Raw genomic sequence first — 6,000 nt, 5'->3', positions numbered from 1 at the left:
AGTCGCTAGAAGTCGCTAAATGACGTCATCACCTAATTTGCATAATTGGTCATGCTAAAAAATATTTATGACATAATTGTAACCTATGTTGTTGGAGAGAGAAATAACATCGTGGAAGAGACATAAAGTGAGTAAAACGTCCTAAATGCATTTAGAGTTTATTTAGAACTACAAATTAAATTTCTTTTAGCAATTATTGTTTTTTTAATGTCACAATTCCAACCCTGCTCCTTTACCCGGGCTTGGACCGGCAAAAGTGATCCGAAATAGGCACTCTGGTGGAGTTACTTTGTGTGTGTGTGTTTATAAGTAGTTTTAAACCTTGTGATCCACAAAACAGCATAAGAGTAAAAGAGTAAAGAAGAACTGACTGTGTTACAGCACCCTGCTGTAGAGTTGTTGAGAGTAAAAGCGATACGCGCTTTCACGTCTTTTTTAGCGACTTTTTTAAGAAAAAAGTCGCTAGGAATTTTAAACCAGCGACTTTTTTTAAGAAAAAGTCGCTAGGGGGTCTGAAATCTAACTTTGAACATTACTGCTAACATAGCGACAAAGTCGCTAAGTTAGCAACACTGGTAGCCACCCCAAAGTGCAAACAACTGTACCCTCCACAGTTCACCACCAGATGGTGCAAAAGAGCAAAGTCTGGACATGCAGCTCAACAAAAGACACAAAACAAATACATCAAAATTCAAACTTTATTTAACACACTTTAAAAACAGGTCTGACCTAATAAGTAATCAATAATTAATTTATGGTTTACCTGCAACCAACTCAAAATTTCAGTTAAAATTATGAAATTACAATGTCTAAAAATATGTCAATGATGAAGTTATGACTTAGGAAGATGATACTATGAGAAAAATGTAAAAAAAAAAAAAAAAAAATGAAACTGATTAAATATAAACTCAAGGCATAAGAAAAATATAGAAAAAATAATTCAAATTTAAAGGTAAAATTGTTTAAAGTGCAATAAAAACACATCTTGTCTAAAAACAATACAAGTTAAGAAAATGTGTGAAATGAAGCAGAAATATGAGAAATGGTCAGAAAAGTGATCAAATGATTTAAGATTACAGAGAAAAATGTCAAAAAAACAACATGAGAAAAATTCTGACATAAATTTGTGGTCTAAACGATGGAAAGAGCAAAAATATCGACGCTTGTTGATCATCTGCTTGATTCTTCTTCCTGTCCAGATGTGGAGGACGTCCCAGCAGCTGCAGAGGAATTCGCTCAGTCTGACAGCGATGACTGCATCACACCTGCACCCGGCCACGGTGAGGAGGAGGAGTGTTTGTGTTTCACCTGCAGAACCTCTAAAATTACTGTAATAACGTGTGAATAAAGAAACCAAACTCATCGCCTCCCATCAAATCTGAAAACATAAAATATAGGAACAGAAAAAAACAAAAACTTTAAAATTCTAACATTTACAAATAAATAAAAAGTTAATTTATGAAATTAAATGATAAGAATAGCAGATAAAAATGTCCCCAGACTCGCATGCCAGTGGGATTAAGGCCCTCAAAGTATTCCTTCCACCACCCGACAGTGTTCTCAGTCGACCCACACTATACACAGTGCAGGTGGGTCTTCCCCTCCTGAGTTGCCTGACCACTTGCCAGAATCTCTTTGAGGTAGTCCGAAAGTCTTTTTCCATGGCCTCTGCGGACTTCTCCCACCCTCGAGTTTTTGCTTCAGCCACTGCCCGAGTCATGTTCCGCTTGGCCTGTCGGTACCTATCAGCTATGGCGAGAAGTTCTGGTCCGAATCGACCGAAGGCTCCTTCCTGAGGGGAGCAGGTCAAACAGACTGCGTCCAGGGTGAAAAGGGTCAGCTGTGATCCGAGCTTCACGCCCCAGTGTCCTGGAGGTGTACAGGTCCTGCAGAGATGGGAGTCTGCAGCCAATCGCCTTCTCAGCAGAGTGCACAACACACTGCAGTCTCTGTTTGTCCCTGGTGGTGGCTCCAGCGTACCACACGATGATGGAGGAGGTCAGGGCTTGCTGGTTGTCCAGCACATGAGGTTGAAAACAAAAGGTGACAGAGCTTTTCTAACTGTGGCCCCCAGACTTTGGAACTCTCTCCCATCGAGTTTGAGATCTGTGGACTGTGCAATCTCTTTTAAAAAACAGCTAAAAACTCTTTTTAAACTTGCTTTTGGTTGATTTTTGTTGATGTTTTAGCTTCTGTGAAGCACTTGGTGCTATATAAATAAAATTTTACTTTTACTTTAAGTATCACAGCAGGTGCCTTTGTGTCAAAGTAACTGAGGATAAAAAAAAACAAAAAAGGGGGATTTTCCTGGCCTGGCTTTTTATAGCAGATAACCTTAAAAATATTTAGCAGTAGATCAAAAACTGAAGAAAACCATGAACCAACATATTAACATTACCTGATGCTGCAGAAGTGAAGCAGAGCAAAATTACAGAGGTTTTATTAGAGACACAACTAAGAGTTTTGCAGTTCGGCATCATTTTAAAAAGTTTCTTCGGTACTGTACACAATGGTAGACTGTTGGGTAATAAGCAAGCAAATAATGCAGAAAAAAAGAGATTTGAGATGGTAAACTGTTCTTGAAGTGCACTGAGAGAGAGAGAGCTGTGCAGGAAGTGTGATTTATATTTATATTTATATTGTGGTGGAAGCAAAACAGCAAAGGTAAGAGAGAATTAATGACGATGCTAATCAAGTGTGAAGCATAGTTTTGATCTTCTTTTGCTGCTGGTTCAGCTATTTTTGGTTGGAGAGATGAAACCTGTAGCATCAGAATCTGTGAGCTGTGGGCTTTCAGCCCCGACGGCGTGTCTGTGCACGTGCCATCGGGTGAGGAAGCTGAAATGTCACAGATTCTGATGCATCGGGTCCACGCTTTGTGTTTATGTCTTTGTGTGGAATCTGTTTATCTGCTCTCATTTGCTATTTTTGCTGTTGGTGGTTGTTGAAATGAAAGCTTTAACCTGAGATTCTGGCCTTTCTGGCAAAATACATTTATATTTAAAAATCGATTCAGGATTTTAATGAATCGATATCGAGTTATTGAAGCTAGAATTTGTTTTAATCGGAAAATCTCACTCACAATAATTGAAACCCAGCCCTACACCTGAGCTTTACCATGAACAACCAGAGTCCAGGTGTTGGCAGGCTATGCTAACGGGACCATCCTTTCCCCAACAGAATCCGGTTCACAGTGGTGAGCAAGCCTCCAGAGGAAGAGGAGCAGGAGACGGAGTGTGAGGATGTGGGCGTTGCCTCCCTGAGGATCCCTGACATCCTTTAGAAACGGCGAGACGTGACGGAGGAGCGTTTGAACGGTCAGCACACACCGAAAAGATAACTACTACTATTACTGATCAATCGGTAATCTGTGGCTGGTTTAAAAGAAGCTGCAGCAGGTGTTTTTATAGTCCCAGCCGTGTTTCAGCTTTTAGTTCATGCTCAACATCAGGAGCTTGTCATCAGTGATGTGAGTAAACGAGGGTCACCGATTAGCTGATGAACCTTCTAACGATGGCGTCAGTGAGCAAACAGACGTCAGGTGCACCTGAATGCACGTGACGTCCTCTGTTTTTGCAGGCTGAACATCAGCACGTTCACAGATGTTTCTGCAAAAGCCTGGAAGACAAAACTGAGACACACAAACACACTGCAGGTCAGCCTCAGATTTACAGGAGGGACTTGCAGACACGAGACAGGCCTGCAGCCATTAGATGAGCTCCAGCTCACTTCCTGCTGAAGTCGAGTTTGATTTTGCAGTTTGAGATTTTCAGCTTCTGTGCACGTGCATGTGTGTTTGGAGTGCTGGACGTGGAGGTCAGAGCGAGGTGGTTGGCACCCTGACGGTGTCAGGAGATGAGGAGGTGGAGCAGACCACCATCAGCTTGCTGTGAGGCCTGCCTGCCCAGCAGGCTGTGTGAAGTGGAGGCATCTCAAATGTGATGTCCTGTGTGTGTGTGTGTGTGTGTGTGTGTGTGTGTGTGTGTGTGTGTGTGTGTGTGTGTGTGTGTGTGTGTGTTTTAAACTTGTGAATAAAGAGGACTGTGCTGAAGTCTGGTGTGAGTCTGTGGCTCTGTGAATATAATTTATCGTTCGTTCTGAGTTTCAGCAGCTTCACGCTGTTCTGCAGTTTTGCTGTTTCTGCATGAGAAATAAAACGTGCCTTAAATTCCATCTTTCCTGTACGAACGTTTATATTTTGTGCTCTAACAAAGAGATGATGTGTCTGCAAGTGTGGCTTAGAAGTAAATAAATTTTAAAAAAAATATGGATTTCAAGTATTATTATACATATGTATATATTTATTTTGTTTTTTGTGTTCACAATTTTCCCTGTACTTACACAGGGGCTGTGAGTATGTGTACGGCGTTCAAAAAATCAACTCACTCACAAAACGATTTCTAATTTATACTATATTAAGAAAACAACAGTTTGGAAATTTATGACAAATATCTGTAAAATTCTTTTGGAAAGTCTAAACAAACATTTTAAGTCAAGGAGTAAGACCTATGTATTTTATGTTTAAGGTTATAATGGAAAAATGTAAACATTTGAACTGCTGGTAGAAACAACTCAGAATAATCAGTAAATATAGTTTTATAGAACGCCCACAAATTAAGGCTGACAACAAACTAACAAGCTACAAGCTCATCTGCTGCTGACTGTGAGAATAGTGTGCAGGGACTATCTACAAAGTGCAGCACCCAAAAATGTAACAATAGCATATTCATCAATAACCATGGTGCCTTGTAGTGTTACCGCTGCACTGGCACATGGCACTTATGGGAATATTTATGGAGTCACTTCCTTAAATTTGGTAATGGCACTTCCAGATAGATATCTATTAACTGTCCCCATATTCTCTGTAGCACATTATGGTAAATTCAAATTAAAAAGAAAAAAAAGCCAGAGAAAAGTGGCTTATGAGGAAATACTAAATAAGATGTTCACGGCATGTAGCAGGAAGTTAATTTATTTAATCATTTTCCTAATAAAAACAAAAAAATACCCCAAATTATCCAGAAGCACATTATGATTTTTCCTTGGCAGTACAAACAACGGGAATATGTAATGAGACTTTTGGGAATTGACACAGTATTTAAGGGAATGAGTAATTTATAACAATCTTTTTCCTCTGTTGCATTTTGTAGATGGTCCCTGCACAGCAGTCTCACAGCCAGCTGCACACATAGACCAGTGCTGTTAGTTCAGCGGGGAGAGGGAGGGGGGTTTTCGGACTTAAAAACTCTCTGAATTTTACCTCACTTTGCTTAGCCCGGCCTATGGCTTCAGCTGCAACAAAAAAAGTGACTGGGGGATATCAAGGCGTACATCATAGACCTATCTTATGCTACAAACCACAGGTCCTTTTTAAAAGATGCCAAACAAGTCTTAAAGAATAAGGGAAATTTGAGAAAATGTACTACAATCCTTTGGAATTTAATAAATACATAACTGAAGACGGGCAGGTAAATTAAAACATTTTAAAACACCCGTGAGGAACCGTTAAGAGTTCACAGATTGTCCAGCAGGGGGCACCGTTACATTTAAATGTGATTTTGAGCGCTTCACCAATCAGAAGGGAGTCTTTCCAAGCAGGTCGCTGCTGTAAGACCGAAGCTGGGATCTGATCAACGCCTGACTGGGTCTCCTGGGTGAGGCCATGTAATGTTTAAAAACCTGCCCTAGTTCAAGAGATGTTTTATCTACAGTTATAGCAATCTATAATTTTAAGCCGAGCGTTACTTTTTTTTCTTTTGCTTTTTAATCACATCGGACCCATGATTTTATAGGTGCGATTTTTATGACGCACATTTCCACTGAAATTGAAGTTAAGCAATATATGTCTAAGTAAGTGACTCGCGGGTTTCTTTAAAGCTCCAGAAGCCACTTATCAGTAAAATAATTCTCGGTTTGGGTGGTGCTCCTTCCCCGTGTTTTGTTTGTTTTGGAGATAATCAGTTTAGCAGAAAGACTTTATGGTTATTTTCTTTTAAGTAG

Source organism: Oreochromis aureus, linkage group 20 (assembly GCF_013358895.1).
Source record: "Oreochromis aureus strain Israel breed Guangdong linkage group 20, ZZ_aureus, whole genome shotgun sequence".
Taxonomy (NCBI): Eukaryota; Metazoa; Chordata; class Actinopteri; order Cichliformes; family Cichlidae; genus Oreochromis; species Oreochromis aureus.
The sequence above is the reverse complement of the archived record's forward strand: the minus strand, read 5'-3'. Positions refer to the sequence as shown.